The sequence below is a fragment of the Hyperolius riggenbachi genome, chromosome 2, assembly GCF_040937935.1.
Source record: "Hyperolius riggenbachi isolate aHypRig1 chromosome 2, aHypRig1.pri, whole genome shotgun sequence".
Lineage (NCBI taxonomy): Eukaryota > Metazoa > Chordata > Amphibia > Anura > Hyperoliidae > Hyperolius > Hyperolius riggenbachi.
This window is the reverse complement of record NC_090647.1, coordinates 370,781,000-370,808,286: the sequence shown is the minus strand read 5'-3', so window position 1 is coordinate 370,808,286 and position 27,287 is coordinate 370,781,000. Positions and strand designations below refer to the sequence as shown.

At 44.7% G+C, this 27,287-nt stretch overlaps 2 long non-coding RNA genes across 3 annotated transcripts in view; one reads left to right on the top strand and one right to left on the bottom strand.

Annotated features, from left to right (window-relative positions):
* Positions 1-24,766, top strand: part of LOC137544491 (uncharacterized) — a 44,841-nt gene extending 20,075 nt beyond the window's left edge. The window contains exon 3 of the long non-coding RNA XR_011025882.1: positions 21,553-24,766. This is a non-coding gene — a long non-coding RNA (uncharacterized lncRNA). The remainder of the gene's footprint in view (positions 1-21,552) is intronic.
* Positions 1-25,676, bottom strand: part of LOC137544492 (uncharacterized) — a 73,243-nt gene extending 47,567 nt beyond the window's left edge. Inside the window, exons 1-2 of one of the 2 annotated variants that reach the window (XR_011025883.1) lie at positions 25,500-25,676; positions 17,441-17,591 (exon numbers count right to left, since the gene is read on the bottom strand). This is a non-coding gene — a long non-coding RNA (uncharacterized lncRNA). The remainder of the gene's footprint in view (positions 1-17,440; positions 17,592-25,499) is intronic. The other variant, XR_011025884.1, reaches the window with a different exon arrangement.
* Between the last annotated feature and the right edge of the window lie 1,611 nt (positions 25,677-27,287).

Here is a 27,287-nt window from a genome sequence, read left to right as displayed (position 1 = left end):
GCGATCCGCCGCGAGCAGCGGCGAAAGAGGGCCCCCCTAGCCGCCTGAGCCCAGCGTAGCCGGAACAAAAAGTTCCGGCCAGCGCTAAGGGCTGGATCGGAGGCGGCTGACGTCAGGACGTCGGCTGACGTCGATGACGTCACTCCGCTCATCGCTATGGCGACGATGTAAGCAAAACAAGGAAGGCCGCTCATTGCGGCCTTCCTTGTTTATTCTGGGCGCCGGAGGCGATCGGAAGATCGCCTCCGGAGCGCCCTCTAGTGGGCTTTCATGCAGCCAACTTTCAGTTGGCTGCATGAAATAGTTTTTTTTTTATTAAAAAAAAACCCTCCCGCAGCCTGCCTGGCGATCTTAATAGAACGCCAGGCAGGTTAAAAGCCCACCTTACATCCGTTAGTGCAGATAACGCTGTCACCTGTACCTTCAGTGCTGAGTAGCTTAGTTGTCTATCTAGGCCCGTCTGCAAAAACTCCAGAATCTGATAAGGAAGCAGTTGGAGAGGGTCAAAGTTCTTAGCTGTGGCAAATTCCAGAAACCTATTCCAAATGGCGTGATAAGTTCTGTTAGTCGATTGTTTCCTAGATTTTAGTAATGTCTGTATTACCTTCTCTGAGCAACCTGCTTTCCTCAATCTCTCCCCTTCAATAGCCACACCATCAAACCATCATTCGTTTTTCTGGATTTGGGTGTCGGATTGGTCCTTGAGTCAACAATATTGGTGTTACAGGAATTTTCCAAGGGTGTTCCACTTTCAGGTTCCATAGTAATGAGAACCAGGGGTGATGAGACCAGTATGGGATGATGGCTATGAGGGTCACCCTCTCTCTCGTCAAACGCTTGAGCAGTCTGCTGATCATCGGAACTGGTGGAAAAACATATCCTAACCAGAAGTTCCAAGGCGTCGTCAGTGCATCCACTGCCTCTGCTAAGGGGTTCGGTCGGCGCGAGAAAAATCTCCGGCACTTCGTATTCTGTGCTGTTGCCATCATGTCCACATCCGGAATACCCCATTTTTGACAGATCTGTAGAAATACTTTCTTGTCCAAGGACTATTCGTTGTTGCAGACACAACTCCGACTGAGAAAATCCGCCGCTACATTCTCCACTCCCGGATTGTATATTGCTTTCAGACTGGCTAGATTGTCTTCTGCTAATCTCATGATCCGTGCAGTTTCCTGCAACAGTCTCAAACTTCTCGTGCCCCCCTGTATGTTGATGTAAGCAACCGCCGTTCTGTTGGAGCATGCGCAGTCACCTGGTCCCATACACCCTGCGCTGTCCTTTCCCTGCAGTGGGCTCCCCAGCCCCTGCCGCTGGCATCTGTTGTTACAATCAAGGGTTCTTTGTGTTCTATGGGGTGTGCCCTGGACAAATTGGTCTCCTGTTGCCACCACTGTAGACTGTTCCGCATATAACCCATTATATGGATCTTCTGATGCATACTGTGACCGTCCCATTGGGACAGAAAGCCCCACTGGTAAGTTCTTGAATGCCACTGTGACCAACGTACTAGGGTATTGTCGAGGTTAGAGTCCCCAATAGGCTCAGGCATTGCCTTGCCTGAAGTAAAGAGCTCTGGCTGGCCTCCTGTGCCCGATCTATTATCATAGATTTCTTTTCTGAGGGCAGACTGACCCTGTTCTTGTGGGCCTGAAACCTTGCCCCCAAAACACCATATCTTGGACTGGATCCAACTGGCTTTTTTCCAGCTTATTAGCCAGCCGAATTGTTGAAGAACTTCTAGTAATGTCTCTCTTTGAGTAAGGATAAGCTGCTTGTCTTGCGCTAGATGAATCACATCGTCCAGGTAGTGGTGGACTCTCAAACCCTTCACACGAAGAAGAGCTACTACCTGAACTAAAATCTTTGTGAAGGTTCTGGGCGCCGTACTTATTCCAAATGGAAGAGCAGTAAACTGTAGGTGTAGATCACCTACTGCAAACCTGAGATAACGGTAAAAATCTTCTTGTCTTGTGGCCAGAATCACTGATTGTAACGACTCCATCTTGAAATGATGTATTCGAATGTGCTTGTTCAACGCCCTGAGGTCTAATACAGGCCTTAAATCTCCATTTTTTTCTTTACAAAAAATAGCGGTGAATTCGAAGTCTCATGCCTCTTTCTTTCTCCGAAACAATGCACACTGCTTTCTTCTTCAACAAATCTTGCAGGTATTCGCTGAGCACCTCCCTCTTGAAGCGTGACTGGGGAATCCGAGTAGGTACAAATAGGTTCTCCGAAGGCTGAGACTTGAAGCTCCAACGATGTCCTCCAAGCACTGTCTCCACCACCCAAGGGTTCCCAATGTGCTCCGCCCAGACGTGTCCGAAGACTTGTAGTCTTTCTCCCACCGGACACACCTGGGCAGGCGCCTCATCAAAAACCCTTCGGGGTGTTTGCTTGCTGACTCGCTGCTTGTTCCCCTTGCCAATTCCAGCGATAGTCCTTACCAGGTTTGTAAGACCTAGCATTACGAAACCTTGACTGTTGTGGGTGACTCTGTAGATTAAACGATTTCTTTGGCTTACGATCATGGGGAATTAGCCCTGATTTGCCTCCAGTTACTCGAGAAATGGCTGTGTCAAGCTTCTCACCAAACAAGTTTTTTCCATCGAACCGAATTTTGCACCAGTTCTGTTTCGACATCTGGTCTGCCGACCATGTCCTCAGCAAAAGGGCTCGTCTAGCAGTTACTGCGTATAGCATGGATCTTGCGGTGTAACGTACTAAGTCTACTGCCACTTCTCCTATGAAATCTGAGGTAAGTTTGAACTCTTCCAGGGCGGTTATCAAGGCCTCCTTGTCAGCATCTGTAAAGATAGCTGTCTCCAAATTTTCAGTCCACACTCTCAAGGCTCTGCTGACAGAGGTTAAAGCTATAGACAGCTTTACTGCACCACCAATTACTGCATAAATCTTCTTTAGATCCCCATCTATCTTCCTGGCAATAGGCTCAATAAACGAAACTGCGTCCTCTATAGGTAGCATGACTTGTTTGGCGAGTCTCATCACTGATGCGTCCACCTCCGGAATTTTGTCAAGTTTCTTGCTCTGCTTCTCTGGCACCGGATATAATTTTGTAAGTCTGTTATTGAGGCTAGGCTTCTTTTCCAATTTAGTCCATTCTTCTTCTGTTATCTCTGCAATTTCGTCTATAAGTGGGAACGTTGTCGTGTTCTTTTTCAGATGCTTGAAGTAAGTTTTCTTTTGCTTTACCTCTTTCTGAGCTTCCTCCTCCTCATCTTCCCATTCCAGGGCTTGTTTTACTGCCGTGATATAGGGTTCTACCAAAGCAAATTCAAATCCTGCTTGAACTTCATCACCCAGTACCAAGTCCCCCTGCTGGGATGTCGACAGCATTGGTTCCACAACAGGTGCCTATGGCATGTTGGCTATAAACTCCACCATTGAATCCTGAACTGCCTTCTTTATAAGTTACGGTACTTCCACCGGTTGCTGTTGTTCAGTAGACATCTGTGCAAAGCATTTGTGGCACACTTGATTCTCTGGCATAGCTCTTTGCCCACGGGCCCAGCAGTATTTAGAGGAGTATCTTCTACGTCCACAATCATAGTAGTAGTCTCTGGGTGACCTGCTCCGCGATCTATAGTAGGATCCTGAGGAGTAGTAGTTTCTCCTAGGTGATCTTGATCTTTCTGATTGGTGCTTCTGCTCCTGCCTTTGATCTTGGTCTCTTCTGGGGCTGTCAGGGGACAAACAGATATGCTGTCTTTATCTTCTGCTCTCTTTTGCCTAAACAAAAAGAAATACTTACCTGGTGCACACATACCTATCAACCTGTAGCTGATCTACTTGTTGCGCATTAGGGTATCTCTCTTGACTGATGTCCTGCTCTATATTTGAGCTGCAATCAGTACCAGTGCTGTGAAAACAAACACAATGGCAGACTGAGTCAAACACTGCTACAGTCGCCGCTTTGTATTGTGGAGAGAGGGGGAGACACCAACTGACCCACCTGTAGTGATCGAGATAAGCTTCTGGACGAATCTCCAATCGACCAGCGTCCTCCCTGCATATGGGAAACCACGGACGCCAGCCCGGCGTGGAGCCCAGATTAAAACTGGCGCAGCTCCTCCCTCCAGGTGTTACCCGCTGGGACGCAATGATGCATACTTCCGATCGCATGGAACGCAACCGGAAGTGATGGTGACATGACGCGCATCCTCCATACAGCTCTCCGAGTCCGAGCCAGTGACTCCTGGAGGAAAAACCGCTAGCGCACTGTACGGGCTGAAACACAGCCCCAAGAGGTAAACTAATAACCCTCCACAATGCAGCAGCGTTTAGCTGGCTAGAATATAAGGTTGGGGCACTCCTCCAAGAGCAACATTTAGCCACTTGCCTGACAGCCCCCAATGAGGAGTGACCCTAACTCCCCAAGACCAGCAGAACGGGGGTCTTGCCACAGAGTTACATTTGGTAGCTACAGGGCCTATCCCAGGAGAGGCTGAACCTGGTAGATAAAAAATTAACCACCGCAGTGGCTGGTATAGTGCACCCTCCAAATACCTGTCCGAGGTGAGGATGAAAAACATAGACAGGTGCTGAGGGGTGTGGCTTAAACTTATCTAGTTACCTGTCCAATGGGGGTAGAGGGCGGGGCAACTACCCGTAGGTGCTGCCATGGAGGCATTAGGAAACATCGGGTTTGAGCGTCACGATCGGCGGTGGAGAGATGGAAATGGCGAATGCACGCTGCGGACAGTGATTGAAATCTACTCACAGCCAGCCAGGTGCCCACCAAAACAGGGCATAGATTTCAATCACCGCGGTCCTAAAGTAGTTAAAATCCACCTGTGGTAATATTCTTCTCTAGAGGACAGACTTAACTCTGAATATCTGTTAAAAAGACAATTGCATCCTCTTCGTAACTTAATGTCATAATGAAAGTGTAATTACTGCTTCTGTTTGAAATGATTGCATGTTAAATAGACCTAAGTTTTGCATGGTTATCAGGCCTCAATTTGTCGTTTCAAAAATCAATTAAAAGCTGCCATATTGACATATTGCATCCGCTTTAACTGTAGTTGCTATAACCTTTGCGTTGGCATTTCCAAATAGCTTATTAAAGAATAAATTAATTTAGCACTTTAGATGCTTTGTAGTATACACTGCCAGAAAAGCACAAAGTGTTATAAATAATCTATTGAGAAAATGCTGTGTGAAAGAAATCATTGTAAAATTGAAAAAAAGTACAGAGGTAAATATTAATCTTTCTCTGTGCCTTAGTGTGTGTGCCCCCCTTAGCCTTATATGGTGTGTGTGTGTGTGTGTGTGTGTCTCCCTTAGTTGTTCTTTCTGTATGTGTGTGTGTGTCTACTTCCCTTAGGGCTTCTCATCTCGTTCCCGCACGAGGCTTCTAGAGTTGGCTGAAACTACGTGGTAAATCGGGATCAGAACGCCGCGTTTGCACAATCGATGGTAACTGTGCAATGTGAACGCTCCCATTTACTTGAATGGGATTGTTTACCAACGAGTCCCTGACGCTTGGCGGTAAACACTGCCAATGGTCCGTGTGAACCAGCCCTTAGTAGTTCTTTCTCTGTGTGTGTGTATTTCTAATCCTATCATAGTGATACTCTAATGTCCTACTATATTATTATTATACTAGGTGGCCTAAGCCCATTTAAAAACGGGCTCTAGGTCTGTGTGGAATCCCCTCCCCCTCCCACCTCCCCTCCCCTTTCCTCTCCTCCCCTCCCCTCTCCTTTTCTCTTCTCCCCTCCCACCTCCTCTCCTCCAGCCTCCCACCTCTCCTCCACTCCCCTCCCACTCTCCGCCGCACTATCACAGCGAGCGCATGCGCCCACCCGCCGCCCGCCGTTATTATTATGTATTTACTGTGTATATCAATTACATCTTCTTAAGCACTTTACAGAGTACATAGTCATTGTCACTGACTGTTCAATCTAATCCTACCATAGTCATAGTCTAATGTACGCTGACCATACGTCCCGCTTTACCCGGGACAGGTCCCGCCTTCGGGGTCTGCTGGCCCAGGCAGGATGAGGTCCCGGGAAACGGCCCGCTTTCAGCTGCGGGTCGTCCCGACCTTGGGACTCTGGCCAGCGTAATGAATGAACTGGCTGCGGTGTCTAATAGACGCCGAGCCAGTTCATAGCCCGCAGCCCCGCTCCAGCCTCCTCAGTCTTCCTCTTCCGGCAGAGCAGGGTTACGGGAAGATGGCTGCCGAAGCCCTGTACTGGAGACTATTTGTGTCCCCAGTACTGGGCTTCGGGTGCCATCTTGACGTAGCCCTGCTCTGCCTGTCAGCGCGGGAGATGTGCTGCAAGAGAATTGTCCTGGGAGCTGCGCACCAGAGGAGTCTTCTGTCAGGTGAGTAAATAATTTTTTTCCCCCAGGTGTTGCCCACAATGCATTTATTTTGTGCTGCCATGTTGCCCGCAATGCATTTATTTTGTGATGAAATGTTGCCCACAATGCGTTTATTTTGTGCTGAAATGTTGCCCGCAATGCGTTTTTGTGCTGACATGTTGCCCGCAATGCATTTATTTTGTGCTGAAATGTTGCCCGCAATGCGTTTATTTTGTGCTGACATGTTGCCTGCAATGCGTTTGTTTTGTGCTGACATGTTGCCCGTAATGCGTTTATTTTGTGCTTTCATGTTGATATGTTGCCCGCAATGCGTTTATTTTGTACTGAAATGTTGCCCGCAATGCGTTTATTTTGTGCTGAGATGTTGCCCGCAATACGTTTATTTTGTGCTGACATGTTGCCCGCAATGCAATTATTTTGTGCTGACATGTTGCCCGCAATGCGTTTATTTTGTGCTGACATGTTGCCCGCAATGTGTTTATTTTGTGCTGACTAGAGATGGGCCGAACCTCTAATTTTAGGTTCGCGAACTGGGTTCGCGAACTTCCGCAGAAGGTTCGGTTCGCGGAAAAGTTCGCAAACCGCGAACTTCAATGGGGAGGCGAACTTTGAAAAATAGAAAAAATTATGCTGGCCACAAAAGTGATAGAAAAGATGTTTCAAGGTGTCTAACACCTGGAGGGGGGCATGGCGGAGTGGAATACATGCCAAAAGTCCCGGGGAAAAATCTGGATGTGACGCAAAGCAGCGTTTTAAGGGCAGAAATCACATTGAATGCTAAATTGCAGGCCTAACGTGCTTTAAAACATCTTGCATGTGTATACATCAATCAGGGAGTGTAATTAGAGTACTGCTTCACACTGACACACCAAACTCACTGTGTAACGCACCGCAAATAGCTGTTTGTTGTGTGTTGTGACGGCCGTGCTGGACTAGTGCGCAACATGGCGAGATTGCTCTTCCTCACTCAGTGATGTCAGGTAATGTATGACTTCCTTCTCAACTTTCCATGGCACTGTTAAAAAGCTTACGTTTTGTTTTTAAATTACATTTTCTACTTGCTGTGTACTTGTTCAGTACCGCTACAATGAGAATCCTATGGAGGCGGGCAAGTCTGACATTGTGACCCCGGGTAAAGGCCGGGGAATGAGGGATGGAATCCGGTGTGGAGCCTGAGCAACGCTACACATCCAAGGAGGGCAGCAGGCAGGCATGCACGCCCGCCCCGAGGTAGTGACCAAAAATAATAATACAGGAGGAAGACTTTAGAGGCCCTGCTGTGTATTTTAAATGAATGCTTTAACGAGAACCAGTTATGGCGGGCAAAGATGACACCACATTCCTTTCACGAGAATCATATGGAGGGTGGCAAGTCTGCCATTTGTGACCCCGGGTAATGGCCGGGGAATGAGGGATGGAATCCGGTGTGGAGCCTGAGCAACGGCTACCACTGCACATCCAAGGAGGGCAGCAGGCAGGCATGCAATACAGGACTTAACTGTAATGAATCAACTTTAAACCCTTTAACGGTAATCCGTTATGGAGGGCAAGTCTGCCATTGTCACCGCGGGGAATGAAGGTTGAATTCCAGCCTGAAGTGGGAGCCTTCTGAGACCCATGCTGTAGCTGCCCTGACCGTGCTTTGCAGACCAGACCTCTGTGGTCAGATGGACCCTTGAGCCAGCGGAAGACAAACCAAGTCAAAAGCATTTGCCAAGAATGTTTTACGGAGGGCAATTTTTGTTGGCATTTTTTTAAATTGTTTGAAAATGTAGATGGTTGTATTTTTAAATTGTTTGAAACTTTAGATGGTTGTATTTTTAAATTGTTTGAAACTTTAGATGGTTGCATTGCGTTCCGGAGTTGGAGCCTGATCAACGGCTACCACCACACATCCAGGCAAGGAGGGCAGCAGGCAGGCAGGCATGCACGCCCGCCCCGAGGTAGTGACCAAAAATAACAATACAGGACTCAGGAGGACCTTTTGAGGCCCTAATTGTAATGAATCAACTTTAAATCCTTTAACGGGAATCCGTTATGGAGGGCAAGTCTGATGGTGCCTTCACAGCGAATCACCAGGTTGGTCTCCGGCGAGAATCCGTTATGGAGGGCAAGTCTGTCATTGTCACCGCGGGGAATGAAGGTTGGATTCCGGCCCGAAGTGGGAGCCTGCTGAGACCCATGCTGTAGCTGCCCTGAGCGTGCTTTGCAGACCAGGCCTCTGTGGTCAGATGGACCCTTGAGCCAGCGGAAGACAAACCAAGTCGAAAGCATTTGCCAAGAATGTTTTACGGAAGGCAATTTTTGTTGGCATTTTTTAAAATTGTTTGAAAATGTAGATGGTTGTATTTTTAAATTGTTTGAAACTTTAGATGGTTGTATTTTTAAATTGTTTGAAACTTTAGATGGTTGCATTGCGTTCCGGAGTTGGAGCCTGATCAACGGCTACCACCACACATCCAGGCAAGGAGGGCAGGAGGCAGGCATGCACGCCTGCCCCGAGGTAGTGACCAAAAATAACAATACAGGACTCAGGAGGACCTTTTGAGGCCTTAATTGTAATGAATCAACTTTAAATCCTTTAACGGGAATCCGTTATGGAGGGCAAGTCTGATGGTGCCTTCACTGCGAATCACCAGGTTGGTCTCCGGCGAGAATCCGTTATGGAGGGCAAGTCTGCCATTGTCACCGCGGGGAATGAAGGTTGGATTCCTGCCCGAAGTGGGAGCCTGCTGAGACCCATGCTGTAGCTGCCCTGACCGTGCTTTGCAGACCAGGCATCTGTGGTCAGATGGACCCTTGAGCCAGCGGAAGACAAACCAAGTTGAAAGCATTTGCAAAGAATGTTTTACGGAGGGCAATTTTTGTTGGCATTTTTTAAAATTGTTTGAAAATGTAGATGGTTGTATTTTTAAATTGTTTGAAACTTTAGATGGTTGTATTTTTAAATTGTTTAAAACTTTAGATGGTTGCATTGTGTTCCGGAGTTGGAGCCTGATCAACGGCTACCACCACACATCCAGGCAAGGAGGGCAGCAGGCAGGCAGGCAGGCATGCACGCCCGCCCAGAGGTAGTGACCAAAAATAACAATACAGGACTCAGGAGGACCTTTTGAGGCCCTAATTGTAATGAATCAACTTTAAATCCTTTAACGGGAATCCATTATGGAGGGCAAGTCTGATGGTGCCTTCACTGCGAATCACCAGGTTGGTCTCCGGCGAGAATCCGTTATGGAGGGCAAGTCTGCCATTGTCACCGCGGGGAATGAAGGTTGGATTCCGGCCCGAAGTGGGAGCCTGCTGAGACCCATGCTGTAGCTGCCCTGACCGTGCTTTGCAGACCAGGCATCTGTGGTCAGATGGACCCTTGAGCCAGCGGAAGACAAACCAAGTCGAAAGCATTTGCCAAGAATGTTTTACGGAGGGCAATTTTTGTTGGCATTTTTTTAAATTGTTTGAAAATGTAGATGGTTGTATTTTTAAATTGTTTGAAACTTTAGATGGTTGTATTTTTAAATTGTTTGAAACTTTAGATGGTTGCATTGCGTTCCAGAGTTGGAGCCTGATCAACGGCTACCACCACACATCCAGGCAAGGAGGGCAGCAGGCAGGCAGGCATGCACGCCCGCCCCGAGGTAGTGACCAAAAATAACAATACAGGACTCAGGAGGACCTTTTGAGGCCCTAATTGCAATGAATCAACTTTAAATCCTTTAACGGGAATCCGTTATGGAGGGCAAGTCTGATGGTGCCTTCACTGCGAATCACCAGGTTGGTCTCCGGCGAGAATCCGTTATGGAGGGCAAGTCTGCCATTGTCACCGCGGGGAATGAAGGTTGGATTCCGGCCCGAAGTGGGGGCCTGCTGAGACCCATGCTGTAGCTGCCCTGACCGTGCTTTGCAGACCAGGCATCTGTGGTCAGATGGACCCTTGAGCCAGCGGAAGACAAACCAAGTTGAAAGCATTTGCCAAGAATGTTTTACGGAAGGCAATTTTTGTTGGCATTTTTTAAAATTGTTTGAAAATGTAGATGGTTGTATTTTTAAATTGTTTGAAACTTTAGATGGTTGTATTTTTAAATTGTTTGAAACTGTATCCATTCAAGTGCAAGTTATGCACTGACTGCCAGGTATAATGTGCAGTCACAGATGCAGTGAAAGGTATACAGTGACTGCAAACAGCCGTTTATGTAGTGACGGCCGTGCTGGACTGGTGCGCACCATGACGAGAGTGCAGGTGATGGTGGCTTTTCAGCCCATATGCTCGCCCGGCTGATGTAGCTGAATGACAGAACAGTGACTGTCCAGCTGATCAAATTTGGTCTGACCACAATGAAACAACGACCTTATTATATTTGGTGTGCCACCCCCACCCGAGACACTCATATAGCCGGCGGTCATTGCTTCATTGTGATACGCAAGCCCCTTCAATGCGGCAAGGTAATGATCACGAAGGGGAATGGGCACATGTACATGCCTTTTGTTTTTTGTTGCAGCCGCCTGCAGTTCAGCCATAAAAATTAGGCAGGCATGTGCATGCCCAAGAAAAATTAGTATAGCGGCCGCTGCTAGCAGCGGCCTTAAAAATTCTGGAATCCGCCTAGAGTCCTGAACCCTGGTGGTGGTGGCGGAGAAGGCAGTCAAACGACCTGCAGGCAGAGATGCTGTCTGTGGGGACTAAAGGTAGTTATAGATGCAGTGAGGTGAGTTCACTGAACACAAAAGGTAGCTATATGTAGTGAGGTAAGTTCACTGAACACAAAAGGTAGCTATATGCAGTGAGGTGAATTCACTGAACACAAAAGGTAGCTATGTGCAGTGAGGTGAGTTCACTGAACACAAAAGGTAGCTATATGCAGTCAGCTGAGTTCACTCAACCCAAAAGTAGTTATATATGCAGTGAAGTGAGTTCACTGAACACAGAAGGTAGATATGTGCAGTGAGGTGAGTTCACTCAACCCAAAGGTAGTTATAGATGCAGTGAGGTGAGTTCACTGAACACAAAAGGTAGCTATATGCAGTGAGGTGAGTTCACTGAACACAACAGGTAGCTATATGCAGTCAGCTGAGTTCACTCAACCCAAAGGTAGTTATATATGCAGTGAGGTGAGTTCACTGAACACAAACGGTAGCTATGTGCAGTGAGGTGAGTTCACTCAACCCAAAGGTAGTTATATATGCAGTGAGGTGAGTTCACTGAACACAAAAAGTAGCTATATGCAGTGAGGTGAATTCACTGAACACAAAAGGTAGCTATATGCAGTGAGGTGAGTTCACTGAACACAAAGGGTAGCTATATGCAGTGAGGTGAATTCACTGAACACAAAAGGTAGCTATATGCAGTCAGCTGAGTTCACTCAACCCAAAGGTAGTTATATATGCAGTGAGGTGAGTTTACTGAACACAGAAGGTAGCTATGTGCAGTGAGGTGAGTTCACTCAACCCAAAGGTAGTTATATATGCAGTGAGGTGAGTTCACTCTACAGAAAAGGTCAATATGCAGTGAGCTAAGTTCACTCAACTTAAAAGGTAGTTATATGCAGTGATGCAAGTTCACTCAGCACAAAAGGTAGTTATGTGCAGCGAGGTGGGTTCACTCAACACAAACGTAGGTGTATGCAGTGATGAGGTGGGTTAACTAAACACAACAGGTACTAGTAGTAGGTAAATGCAGTACTGGGTAGTTAGTACAATGTGCAGCTCCCTGTCACACACACAGGTGTCATTGAATGTGCTGCTGAATGCTGGTGGGCTGCTGGCAGTGGTACACACACATTATGAAATAGCAATGCTGTCTAAGCAACACAAGTGTATCACACACACAGGTAGTAGTCACTGAATGTGCTGCTGCTGCTGCTGGCAGTGGGACACACAGTATGAATGAGCAATGCTGTCTAAACAACACAAGGGTATCACATACACAGGTAGTAGTCACTGAATGTGCTGCTGCTGCTGGCAGTGGGACACACAGTATGAATTAGCAATGCTGTCTAAACAACACAAGTGTATCACACACACAGGTAGTAGTCACTGAATGTGCTGCTGCTGCTGGCAGTAGGACACACAGTATGAATTAGCAATGCTGTCTAAACACCACAAGTGTCAGTTTCAAACACAGAAAAAAAAAATTGATCACAGCAGGATGAGCTCTGAAAAGAGCTTTTCTGGGGCGCTATTATAGCAATAAGATTCAGCTAAGCAAGCTAAGAAGGCAAGAGCCTGACTAATCTGTCCCTAGGAGAACAAGTCTGCAGCAGCTGTCCCTATTCTGTCTCTTGCAGGCACACGAGTGAGGCTAATGGCCGCCGGAGCCTGCCTTATTTAAGGGGGGGTGGGGCTCCAGGGCTTAGCGTAGCCTGATTAGCTACAATGCGCCTGCTGACTGTGATGCAGAGGGTCAAAGTTGCCCCTTATAGAGCATTATGGGGCGAATCGAACTTCCGTGAAAGTTCGCCGGCGAAGGCGAACCACCCGATGTTCGCCTGGAACCGTTCGGCCCACCTCTAGTGCTGACATGTTGCCCACAATGCGTTTATTTTGTGCTGACATGTTGCCCCGCAATGCGTTTATTTTGTGCTGAAATGTTGCCCGCAATGCTTTTATTTTGTGCTGAAATGTTGCCCGCAATGCATTTATTTTGTGCTGACATGTTGCCCACATTGCGTTTATTTTGTGCTGACATGTTGCCCACATTGCATTTATTTAGTGCTGACATGTTGCCCACCCGCACCCTACCCCTCATCCTAGGTTGGACCCAGAAAAATCTGGTCACTCTAAACTTATAGATGCAGCTCACTGTACCTCTAAATATTGGCACCTCTCATTTAGAATAGCAGAGCTGGCACCACCCATCCACATACTGTAGAAGCCAGCGAGCAGTCATTTGCTGGCTTCCAAGCTCACTCTGCATCAGGTGACACTGCTGTCCAATTATACAGCAGTGTCACCCGAGAATGCTCCACTGTCTGGAGACGTTCTTTGGGTGCTGTATAACTGAATGGTTGCTGCTGGGAGTTTTCCTCCGGGCATTTTATGTATATTCTGGCCCCCCAGCAGTCTGAAGTGTGTGTGTGTGTGTGTGTGTGTGTGCGTGTGCGTGTGCGTGTGCGTGTGCGTGTGTGTGTGTGTGTGCGTGTGCGTGTGCGTGTGCGTGTGCGTGTGCGTGTGCGTGTGTGTGTTATACAGGGAATACACGGTTTGTTTCTGCTGCTCGATTCTCCGTTCGATTGTTTTTGCCGCTCAATTCTGCAGTCGATGCTGTTATCTCCGACTTTTTTTTCTTAGCTTTTACCATTCACTTCTATCAGAAATCGAGCGGTGAAACGATCGAACAAGAGATCAGACATGTCCGAAATTGTCTATCAAGCCATCTATCTGCGGCACGAATTGTGTATTCCCATCATTAGGACATGCAATAAGCTTTTTTTACTTCATGTTTTACTTCCTGTTTGTAGTGACATGATGATACAAAAGGAATTAAGTAAATCTCTTTGTACAGCAATATACAGACTAATAAAATAAAACCTGTTTAGTGGATTGGAAGTTATATACACTTTTATTGCTTTATTACCTTCTATCCGGGGGCGTTGCTAGCCCTAAAGATTCATAGCACGTGCTACGAATCTAAATGGGAGTGCCCCGTATGTCCTCTGATACTTCCACCACATTAAATAGTCCCACAAGCCCATCTATATATTGCCGTCTATTGACATCATTGAGGGTACATTTCCATTGGTGCGGTGCGATTCCAGTGCGGAAAACGCATGTGCGATTTTTCATGCGGATGAGTTTTCCATGCGTTTTTCTATGTGATTTTGCATGCGTTTTGAGGCCAAGCGTTTTTAACCATGTCAATGCTGGTGTGCTTTTTACATTGTTTTTACACAAAAAAGGCATGGCAAAAACGCATGGGTTCTTCCTATTTAAATACATTGTATGTGATTCGCACATCACTTTGCGATGTACGAATTCTGATGGCTCTGTCGTGCAGATTTTTCTGCACAGAAAAACGCTAAGAAATCCTGACGAGTGGAAACAGTCCCATCCACTTGTATTGGTTATGCGAATCTGCATGCACAAAACGCATGCAGATTCGCTCTAGTGGAAACGGGCCCTCAGTTACAGACAGTTCAGCCCGGCATAAGGATACATTTTGTATGGTTGTGGGGATAGTTTAAATCGTAGAGCGGCAACAGGAGATCAGGAAGCAATAGGAACATCCCTGCAAGTGAAGGATTCCTCGGGCAGCAGTCAGCGATCATGCGAGTGCTCATCTCCCTCTTTTCTGCACTCTGGTTGCCAAAATAGTTGTAAAATGTGGTGCCTGCTTGTCATCAGGCATGTCTTTGAATGCAGTGGAAGGCAGCCGAACCGGACTGTGTGATTCTTCTCCCACTGCTCTGACTGTGCTGTGTGCAGTATGTGTACTGAAGGCTTCTTTAGGACATTCCTGAATACCTGTATAGTACACAGCAGGGGGCTCTGTATGTTTTGTATCACAGGCTTGTTTATTGTGAGGCTGGCAGAAGGGTTTCAGTGGGCAGACATGTAGCAGAGATAATGTGGAAATGTGAGAATGCAATGGTCATTAAGATGCAGCATGGGATTTCCAGCTTATATATGTATATATTACTCATGGCTCCCAACTGTCCCTTTTTCAGAGGGACAGTCCCTTTTTGGGAGCCCCTGTATCACCCTCATTTGTCCCTCTTTCAGGACTTTGTCCCTCTTTCTATATAAATATATACATTTCTATACTAAAAATGTGTTTGATGGACTCTAAACTTTATTCCCATCCTTTAAATTGATATATTACTAATTTTAAAATGATATATTATGAAGGAAAATGAACCAGGATAGAAAGGGCCAGTGTGGCTTGAATTATAAAACAACATATTTTCTTATGAAATTTTTATGGTATGTGTGACTGGAGGCGTGGCGGGGGTGTGGCCAGGGGTGTGGCTTAAGTGTCCCTTTTTCTCATCTCAAAAAGTTGGGAGGTATGATATTACTGTGTTCTTCATATTGCCTATGCCCATTCTTCTCTACCTCTCTCTCCCCTTTACTCCCCCCATCCCTCTCTCTTCCTATTCCTCTCTCCCCTTCTCTGTCTCTCTTCTCTCTCTCTCTCTCTTTCCTCTCTCTGTCTGTCTGTCTATTCCTCCCTATCTCTTCTTCTTTCTTTCTCTTCCTCTCTCTGTCTGTCTATTCCTCCCTTTCTCTTCCTCTCTCTCTGTCTATTCCTAGCTATCTCTTCCTCTCTCTCTGTCTGTCTATTCCTCCCTCTCTCTCCTCTCTGTCTGTCTGCCTGTCTGTTCCTCCCTATCTCTTCTTCTTTCTTTCTCTTCCTCTCTCTGTCTGTATATCCCCCCCCCCCCTCCCTCTCTCTCTCTCTCTCTCTCTCTCTCTCTCTCTCTCTCTCTCTGTGTCTGTCTATTCCTCCCTCTCTCTCTTCTCTCTCTCTCTGTCTGTCTATTCCTCCCTTTCTCTTCCTCTCTCTCTATCTGTCTATTCCTCCCTCTCTCTCTGTCTGCCTGTCTATTCCTCCCTATCTCTTCTTCTTTCTTTCTCTTCCTCTCTCTGTCTGTATATTCCCTCTCTCTCTCTCTCTCTCTCTCTCTCTTTCTCTCTCTTTCTCTCTCTCTCTCTCTCTCTCTCTCTCTCTCTCTCTCTCTCTCTCGCGCTCTCTCTCTATTCCTCCCTCTCTCCTCTCTGTCTGTCTGTCTATTCCCCCCCCTCTCTCTCTCTCGCTCTCTCTCTCTGTCTGTATGTCTATTCCTCCCTATCTCTTCCTCTCGTGCTCTCTCTCTCTCCCTCTCTCCCTCCCTCCTTTCTGTCTGACTGTCTGTCTATTCCTTTCTCTCTCTCTCTGTCTATTCCTCCCTCCCTCTTTCTTCTCTCTGTCTATTCCTCCCTATCTCTCTCTCTCCCTCCCTCTCTCCCTCCCTCCCTCCTCTCTGTCTGTCTATTCCTTTCTCTGTCTGTCTGTCTGTCTATTCCTCTCTCTCTCTCTCTGTCTGTATGTCTATTCCTCCCTATCTCTTCCTCTCGTGCTCTCTCTCCCTCTCTCCCTCCCTCCCTCCTCTCATTCTGTCTATCTATTTCTCTCTCTCTCTCTCTCTCTCTCTCTCTCTCTCTCTCTCTCTCTCTCTCTCTCTCTCTCTATATATATATATATATATATATATATGTATGCATGTATGTATGTCAGGAACCGGCCCCGCGGCACGGCGGCAGAAACAGTTCCCGACTGGGGGCTAGATTAGATCGCGAGGGGAGCAGCCTTATTCAAGCTAACACAAGGCTGTCACCCCTCAAAAACACTTCTCACTGCCACCACTAGCTGCTGCTAGACACTTCAACAATTCCCACTCTGCTGTCGAGTGGTCTGCACTCTGTCCAGCGATTTCGTATTTGGGTCAGCTTTGCACTTTAGGCCAGAATACGAGAACGCCACACACACACACACAATGTAATCACACAGTAGCAAGGCACAATCAGGCACGAAACCTGTAACGCAAATTACACTGCAGTCTCTCTCTAAGCTATGAGCTGGTTTAGTACATCAGAAGTCAGACTTATTAAATAAATATTTAATATTCCGAAAAAGTGGAACGGTGCAGAAAAGAATATATACAAAAGGTTTACAAAAACAAAGTAAAAATTACAAAGACACACTACAAGACAGTTTGCTTAAAAATAAAACGGGAATCAAACGTTACCAGTACGAGGTCTAACTTGGTCGTGGGAGGGCACGAATTTCTGATTTGATCAGGATCATCTCTAGCTATGTGCTACCTCCGAGAGAAGATGATCTGTGACTGTTCTAGGCCAACTTATATAGTCCGATTTGTAGCCCGGGCGGTACAAGTCCAGATATAATTTAATTTCCCACATTGTTCGCACAGAACGCTTGTCATATCCTTGCTGGCTGTGATATGCAAATTTCAAAGGTTCCTGTCCCACTTATGAACTTTGCAGACTTCAGTCAGCCCGATTGTATATTGACTGTTTACATATACACAAAGTTGAAAGCAATGCAACACCTTTTCAGCAGATTCAGGACAGAATAGAGGGTCATTACCTAATTATCTGTTTCCTTGCTGGAGGCCGCAGTGTCCAGAGGACATTGAATGCTAATGTACTTTACATGGCCATGCAGACAATCCAATTAGCAGCTTCCTTCAGCCTGGTGCCCAATTATACCCCAAAGCCAGCTGGCTTCACATACACATCTGAAATAGTACACAGCAGACAGAAATATGAAAAATGTGCTTCTTTATTATCCCAATATCACAAACAGCTGCTATATCATGACAATATATATATCTTTCTATTCTCTCTCTCTCCCTTAAACCGTTTTCAATTTTCCGCTTTTACACCCTTTCACGGGGGAAGGACCCTAAGATTGGAGTTACACAAAGAAAACTGCTGTAGGACATATGCCACCTAATTGTTATGTAGGGGATATGCTGCTGCTTAATTGTTATGGAACATTATTGTTATTGTATGAGTTCAGACACTTTTAAGTTGGTTGTTTGCAGTAACAGAGTAACATTCCCCCCCCCCCCCCCCCGGGGCTGGTGCCCAAAAGTGCCCCGAATCGTATGGGATCCTAGCAACGCCCCTGATTGTATCTTTATTACTTCCTTTTATCTGTGACAAATGTTCAGGACAAAGGAAATGGGAAGAGTTTTGGCAACCGGGCTCCAAAGAAAAAAAAGCTTTTTCATCCTCTCCCTCCCTCCACCCCCACCCCATGTTTTAAAAGCTTAAATTCAAGTTTGGATAGAGTCGCTTGTGAACTGGTTTAGTTATTGTTTATTTTTGTTAAGCTCTGCAGATCTTAGAACATATTGTACAGTTCACAAGAGTACTTAGCATTCTAAACAAAGTATATCCTATCCTGGCTGCATAAAATAAATTCAATAAAACAAACAGACAAATTAGAGGAAATATGAAAAGATGAGAAATTAGCAAAGCAGCTATAATTTCAGCTCAGAGTGAGGCCATTCCCAGGTCATGGGATGTACGTATTCTGACTGCTGATACATCATTGATTTCTTTCTTTCTTTTTTTCCCCTCTTTAGTCCTTTTCAAAGATCTACATCTTATCACTTTTAATTACTTTTTCCTTGATGTCAGTGATAAGTGCATTAAAGCAAAGAGAGACTCATGGCTCCCCCAGAGAGGTTTTCTTTTTTTTTCCTTGTTCCATTGCATGAGTTGCACAACTTGATTTTCTGATCATCTCTTTTATAATTACAATAGGATTAGGCAGGCAGCACCGATCAGAGTGACCGCTTCATTTAGATGTGAAGGGCTGGAACAGGAAAGGCCAAGGTTATATATAATTCAATGTAGCAGCAATCAATATGGTTCATTAGAGAGGGAAGACACAGGATAAGCTTTGTGATTTGGTTATATTTCACTGCTTGCTCAAGGGTAAAAACTTATGACACCCCACTCCCCCCGATAATGTGCATCTATCTTCACCAACTGATTGAGCGTCACTCTCACTGCTTGTTAACACTGACTGACCTGTAAAACTCAATGGAGCCGTACAGTACAAAATCAACAGGTTTTTAGTTAGATGTTCATTTAAAGAATGGATAAAGAGGAATTGTAGACAGTACACAAAGACTTGTAACTCAATTTCTCATGAAACTAGGTTAAAGCGGTATAAAACCCTGACATAATATTCAATAAAAACATGTTTTCCTACTTTTTATATGCCATACGGTTATCATATTTGCATTTGTGCATAAGTATTATTATTCATTTGGAAGTTATAGGTTTTCAAAAGTACCATTTTTTGCTTTGTGAGCTGACTTTGCATTTTATTAATAACTGGTTATTCGTTGCTGTTTTGCAGGCAGACATGTCTTCAGTGTCTCTGTCTCCAGCAGCTTCTGCATAGTCAGAGAATGTGTTACATTCCTCACTTGTTATCTTGTGTTTACTTAAATGTATTATTATCTAAAGTTCAGATGCGTCTGCAATTCACTGCACTCAACTTTCAAGCTCTGTGTGTAACCCTTCGAATACTGGTCTAGTAAAAAAAAAAATGCTGGTTGCATATAATATGCTGTAAATAATGTTTTAGAGCAAAGATGAAATGAAGGGTTATATTCCACTTTAAGTACAATTTTTTTTGTATAGATCTTTATTATTATGAATGATAACAACAGTATAATATTAAAAGGTTAAAGCTACCCTAAACTTAGGTGTGACTTTGTAGCTCTAAAGCAGTGTTTCTCAAACCTGTCCTTGTGATTCCCCAACGGTGCATGTTTTGCCGGCAACCTCACCTACGCATAGGTGGGGAAATTAGTGTCTTAGCTACATGGAATCCACCTAGCCGAGACACTAATTACCCCACCTGTGCATAGGTGAGGCTGCCTGCAAAACATGCACCGTTGGGGAGTCACGAGGACAGGTTTGAGAAGCACTGTTCTACAGTATAGATAAAGAATGTGATACTTCCCTGGTACCAGAGTGAATTTTCACCAATACATCGACACATAAAGCTTGTGCTGGCATGCATTCTTTTAGGAAATATATAATTTCTTGTCCCGCATGTCCTAATTATTGTTTACAAGGCTTTCCCAATATTACCTTAGAGTTGCAAGTACTTCTTGAATATTTCACATTCCACACAAAAATTATTGTCAGATATGTAAGTCTTTAAAAACCACCTCACATTTGTAGTATTGTCTCACACACACTAAAGGATCAAACCCATGGTCTTTAAGGGGAGTGCAACAGCTGAAAAGAGGGATGATGCCCTTTATGCAGTATTCAACAAAGAAAAGAGCTGGTACATCCAAAGTTAATCTTTATTGGTTCCATCACATGTAAAAGAATATGGCCAGCATTTTGGAGCCAATTAGGACCCCTTATCAAGGCAATGTTTGCTCGGAGGCAAAGATCTACAGAAACAAAAAGAAAAAAATTGAAATATAAACAAAAAACAAAAACAACTATTTGTACTACCTGAACCAGATACAGGGCCAGAGCTACCATAGGAAAAAATAGGCAATTGCCCCAGGGCCCCAGAGCCTGTAGGGGCCCCCAAGGTGTCCCTCGCCCATCTTAACTGTTGCTCCCCAGGGACTCTGCAGAGTCTGTTAAGTTGGGAGGTGATTGGGGGAGGGTCAGCAGTCAGCTCAGGGGCCCAGGAGGGAAATTTGGCTGCAACAAAGGGCCTCTAATGGCGCTTTTTGGTCGGGGGGGGGGGGTCTGTTAGGGGGCCTCCAGGCTAACTTTGCCCTAGGGCCCAATTGTTACTTGAACCGGCCCTGACCAGATAGTAGAGTGTATGTGCTATTTTACCCATCAAAAACGATTCCAGGGGGAGAGAATAATGATTCCAGAGTGAAAAACTAAAAAGGTACTGCAGGGGAAATAGATTGGACAGAGAGAAATGGAACTTAATGGAAGACCTGGTTCAGCTGGTTCGAATTTAAAGAATCACCCAGATACGCTTATCTCACATCCAGATAGAACTCCCTGTTTATAATGCCGAAGTCCCTTTAAGGTACTCCAATTTTTGTGTAAGCCCCCGTCCCCCACCCCCCCCTAGGCTTTGAATTTATTTTCAAGGGGGCACCTGGGACTTGCATGGAACACTTTCCTCAACTTTTACTCTTTTCTTTACTCTTATCCTCCTTTCTCTGATTCCTTCTAATTTCATCTCTTTTTCTAATCTCTACACAGCATGGCCGCCTCTTCATCTGGCTATCTTTAGCCCAATAGTTACATACTGTTTCGGTATATTCATCCAGAGGCTCTGCCTGAAAGTTTATCAAGATTGGGTTATGAATAAACTAATATGGGATCCTGGGTTTATGATCCCTTTGGGCCCTGGGCTCCCTCTGCACAATGTTCTCGCTATATAACTTGGTTTCTGTATCCCATACTGTATAAGGCTATGCTGCTGGCTCCTCTGGTCTGAATTGCATTTTGTGGTACATGTATTAATATTCTTTTTTGTTCCTTTTTTGGCGGTGCTGGTTTTCTACCAAAAACTCTTTATTGATGTACCAGTTCATTAATATTTCCATGGTGTATGCAATGCCTTTACTTCACATCTATTTGTATTTCAAAATGTTTGTTATAAATAAAGAATTTAAAAAAAAAAAAAAAAAAGGAACTGCAGTCATATCACTAACGACAAAAATCCAATTCATGCAGATGGAAATATGCAGACGTCCCAAACTTAACTTGAAATCATGTGACCCTAGAACCCTGGATGCAAAGCCAACCGATCAAGACAGAAGTGTATGAGGCGGAATCGTGGGAGACGAGCCCGGTAGTTAACCTCTCCTCAAGATAACTGTCAACAGCAGAGCACAGCATCCTGGCTATTAAGGATTGCCCTTTTGCCCAACATCACAATTTAACGACTTTCAGTTTGAGGTCGATCTCCAAAAATATGACAGGTCCCTCAAGCTCAAGCAATTTTTCTACAATAGGCCAAAGTCTTAAAAAGCTAATGAGTTCATGATGCTCAAGCATTTGTACCCCCTGGATCATATCCAATGATTGATACATATATCCAAACATTAAGGAACGACATGAACGTACAGGCCTCAAATAATACCAGAGTCAAATACAATACGAGTAGAGCTGAATGTACAACCTTGACAGAACTTTCTATGCATATGTCTATTATTGTCTAAATGAATCTGGTCAGTTCTCCATCCGTGGCTTGACCCTCCGTTTCGTTAGCGTGCAATCAGTGCAACGCATCCATCGGTCCAGAAAAATCACAGTAGACCCACGTTACCTTTGGAATGGGCCAGTGGCAACGGATCCATTGGTTACCATTGGATCCGTTCACATCCGTTCTCATCCATTCCATTACGGTCTGCAAAACCTTTCGTTTTTAAGGCTAATGTAAACTGGGCTTAGACATCTTCTCCCTAGGTTAATTAAGGCCAGTTTATCTAACCTTTTTGGGTAAGTGAGAGCCTCCTTCTTTTAGACCTGTTTTGTTTCTCACTTCTCCACTAGTTCAAAAATCTCAAAGTCCTTCCTGTAATGTGATTCTTAGAAATGTATTTCATGTTTTAAGCGGCCTTATGAGAGTTAAAAAGTGGCAGTATCATCCTAGCATGTTTTTATTTCTCTTTTTATGCTTCACAAAATTGTATTTGCTTTAGCTGCTGCTGCTTGGCATTGAATATGATTATTTAACTATCATGTATATTTTGTATGGTGCTCAGGCCCAGGGATCAGGAAAGTTGCACACATTATGCTCACATTGTGTCTGGTACAGTGAAGCAGTAACAGTGAATTCACAGACTGTCAGCTGCCCGTCTGGGAGAAGCCTTATGCTCGCATTGCGTCAGATACAATGAAGCATACAGTTAATGAAAAGTATGCTTTACTTCTACTGTTAATGTGTGTGTTTAGAGTTAACGCACTGCATACAGTGCATTAACCACAAAGCTCCTGCCGCACTCTGAATCACAGATTACAGTGCGGTAAGGTGAGTTACAAAGTGGCTGTTACTCTGCACCACAGTGCACCACTGTGTGGCCTAATGCTTAACTCTCACTGCAAAACACATATTCAAAGTGATTTAAGCAGAGTCACTCTGAAAAATGGTACAGGCAGCAAGATTCCGACTTTCTAAAAAAAAAATTCTGCTGTGAGAACATCCTCATAGGGTGACACTGGTGATCTACAAGCACAGTGTAATCATCCTTAGTGTGTACCAGCCCTTAAAGAGAACCAGAGATGAAGCACCCTCTTGTATTTTACCTTATAAATCAGTGGGAACATGACAGTAAACACCTAGGGCTTGATTCACAAAGCGGTGCTAACTGTTAGCACGCCTGTGAAAACCCCCTTAGCACGTCTAAACAAGCTTTTCGCGCATAAAACTTTACGCGCGCAAAACTTAATGCACATAAAACTTTACGCGCATACTGCACAGAGCGCAGGGCGCTCCGCGCGAAGTGCCCATTAAAGCCTATGGGACTTAGCGCGCGTAAAACTTTGCGCGCGCAAAGTTAGCGCGCGATCTGATTGAGAAATCCGGTGCTAACCTACTTAGCACCCTGGTTAGCGCGTCTAAAGACTTTAGACGTGCTAAGTAGGTTAGCACTGCTTTGTGAATCAAGCCCCTAATCTGCTCTTTGTTTCATTGTTCTCTGTTTAATCTGACTGTTATCACCTCTGATAAGAATCCCCGACTGAGCACTCAGTCTAGCTTTGCTAAGGAAAGATTATGGCTGAGTCTGTCTTCTCTGGTGTCTTTTCAAGCCCAAGCCTGCCCCCTTGTGGCTCTGCTATAATGATTCAGCTATAATTATTCCCTGCAAAGCCAGACTGAATGCTCAGTCCGGGATTCTTATCACAGCTGATAACAGACACTTTTAGCAGTGAGGATGAAACAGCGAGCATGGTAAGTGTTTCATCTAATGTTCCCACTGATATATATGGTAAAATACATGAGGGTGCTTCGTCTCTGGTTCCCTTTAAACAGTTTGCACTCAGCTGATGTTAAGCTTACAGGTCTGTGATCTCCTGGGTCTGATTTTATTTTTTCCCTTCTTAAATAACAGGAAAACTTGGACTGTATGCCAGTCCATCGGAACTGTCTCACACTGTGGTTCCCAAACTCTCATACAGAATTATATACTCCTTCATAAAGAAATCTAAGGTGCCTTAAAGCTTCTATTGTAGATTTTCAGGAAAGAAATAAAGAAATCTAAGGTGCCTTAAAGGGGAACTGGAGAGAGAGCTATATGGAGGCTGCCATATTTATTTCCTTTCAATCAATACCAGTTGCCTGGCAGCCTTGCTGGTCTATTTCTCTGCAGTAGTGTCTGAATAAAACCAGAAACAAGCATGTAGCTAGTCTTGTCAGATCTGACTTTAAAGTCTGAACCACTGAAACACCTGATCTGCTGAATGCTTGTTCAGGGGCTATGGTTAATAGTATTAGAGGCAGATGATCAGCAGGGCTGCCAGGCAACTGGTATTGCTTAAAAGGAAATAAACATGACAGCCTCCATATACCTCTCTCTTCAGTTCCCCTTTAAAGCTTCTATTGAAGATTTTCAGGCTAGAAAGTAATTCCAAAAAGTAGATTCCAAGCTTTGACCACATGGGGGCTCCAATGACTGAAAATTCAATAAATTCACCTGATTCAAAGCTTTTTTTTCTTTCTTTAACTAAGCAAGACACCACTACTGATAACAAACATATAAATATAGAAATTAAAGCAAACAAAAGAGGATAATTGAAATAGAATTACAGGTTTTTGGTGTATTACTCCTTCAATTAAATGTGCTTTACTTCCAAATCATCATAATGATGTGTTTGTTCTTTCTATAATGTTAATAAAAATATTTATCAAAAAAATAAATGTACATCATTGGAAATGTGGGAACCAGAGGTGTGTATATGTGTGTTCTTTTTTTAAAAATGTTTGCACCTTCTACTTAAATCTACAATGTGTAGAGTATAGAAACAAATGTCATGGTGTCAGAGATAAGTTAACACTGAGGTGAAATGATATTCTTCTAACCCTCTACACTGGCAACTATTGTAACTTTAAAAAAAAAACTTTAAAAAAATAATCCTGTTTAGAAAAGTTGTTGAAATTGTTAACACAACTTAAAGTGCGTATACATGCTCAATTACGGTTTCTTGCAGGGTTTGGGACTGAATCTATCGGGTGAAAGTTTGGGGCTGAAAGCTGCACAGACTCACTGCAAGCCTGCAAGCTAACGATGTGCTCTGTTGGTTTAGAGGGGTGAGAAACACTGGCATCAATCACTAGCGATCCGCACCTGCATTTCCAGCCAGCGGGGGGTGCAACAAGCTCCTACTTGAAAAAATAAGTATTATTAGATCAGGCTGGAGCCTGATCTACATTTTCCTCCTGCTCGCTATGCTTAGCTCCATGCCATAGCCATAGCAACTGCAGAGCTAAAACAGAGCACTGATAACAATGCTATCAGAGGAGCAAGGAACTTCAGCACCCCCTTGCCAGAGGCGAGAGAGCACATCCATCAACCCCTACCTCAGGAATGTGAGTGTGTCCCTTGTGTCCAGTGTAGCAGCCCATCTTCACCCCCATAGCAAGAATTGCCAGTAAACCTAGACCAGACATCCCGCTTTACCTGGGACTGGTCCTGGGTCCAGTGTGCCCTGTCCCAGGCTGAAATTTGTCCTGGCCGGGGTACTCTGTGTGGCCATGGACCGCGCCTTCTGACCACTTCCGATCCCCCTGCTCAGTATACAGTGTACACAGGCACAACCAGACGGCCGCATACAGAACGGTCCTTTTACACTTTATCAGTTGCTGTCAGTTCTAACTGAAAGGACAACTGACGTGCAGTCCAGTGTCCATGTTTCCCTATGGCCTCTTTTAAACTATATGCTGAAGAACTGAAGTTTGTTTCACAATGCACTGCTATGATAAACGCTATGAAAAAAAAACGCACAGCAACGCATTAAAACGCATTAAGTGTAAAAGGGCCCTTGGAGTCACTGGGGAAAATTTATCAAGAGTGTCTAAGACAAAATATTGGTAGGTTTTTAGAAATCTGTGCAGAAATGTCTCAGACATCCTAAGAATTTACTAAATACTGCGGATTCCTTCTTAAACTGTTAGGAATAGGTGTGTGGGAAATTGCTGTTGCTGAGGTAACCAATACATCTGCTGTATTGCATCAATGTCCAGCACTGGAAGGGTTAAGCACAGAACAGCTTCACAGGACTCAGCAGGGGGAGGAGCACTTCACAAATCATGCCTAGCCTGTAAGTATATCTCTAGTGTGGTCCAAGCTTGAACTGTTTTTAACCACTACAGGATCGACGCAGTTAAAAGTTACGTCCTGCATGTGGCAGTGCAGATCTGACAGGACATAACTTTCAAAACCCGTCACCACGAGGTATCGCCGCTCCCGCCGATCGCGCCGCTTTCTTCCCACCGCAGATCACTTGCTCTGCCGTCTATATGACGGCAGAGCTCTGTGTGCCGGTCAGGAGCCATTTTCATTGGCTCCTGGCCCTGTCATTACTGTAAGCCAATCCCATTGGCTTACATTGATTGACAGGGTCAGGAACCAATGAAAGCAGCTCCTGACCGGTACACAGCGCTCTGCCGTCATAGCACGGACACATCGAGTGATCTGCGGCAGGGAGCGAGCAGGGTGACCAGCGAGAGAGGCGGGACTGTGCGAAGATTCGTCAGTAAGCGTCGTTTTCTGCCGCTTTGCTGTACCAGCAGTCTCTGGTGCTTAAAGGGGCACTACAGTGAAAAACTGTAAAATTTTAAATATGTGCAAACCTATACAAATAAGAAGTACAATTTTTCCAGAGTAAAATGAGCCATATATTACTTTCCTCCTATAATGCTGTCACTTATAGTAGGCAGTAGAAATCTGACAGAAGTGACAGGTTTTGGACTAGTCCATCTCTTCATAGGGGATTCTCAGCAAGGCTTTTATTTTTTATAAAGATATTCCCTAAAAGGAATTTAAACAATGATGCAAGCCAGCCTCCCTGCTCGCTGAACAGTTTTATTGGCAGTTGGACAGAGCAACTGCCATTCACTAAGTGCTTTTGAAAATAAATATATCCCTGAGAATCCCCTATAAAGAAATGTACTAGTCCAAAACCTGTCACTTCTGTTAGATTTCTACCACCTACTGTAAGTGACAGCAACATAGGAGAAAAGTAATTTATGGCTCATTTTACTGTGGAAAAAATGTACTTCTTATTTGTATATGTTTGCACATATTTTAAATTTTACAGTTTTTCATTGTAGTGCCCTTTTAAGGGGGAAGAGACTGCTGGTCCAGAAATGGTTAAAGAAGCAAATGATGTTTGTAAAGAAAATAGTTGTATTTTCCACAAGCTTATGGCAAATGATGATTTATTGCGTTCACAATGATATCGCCCAG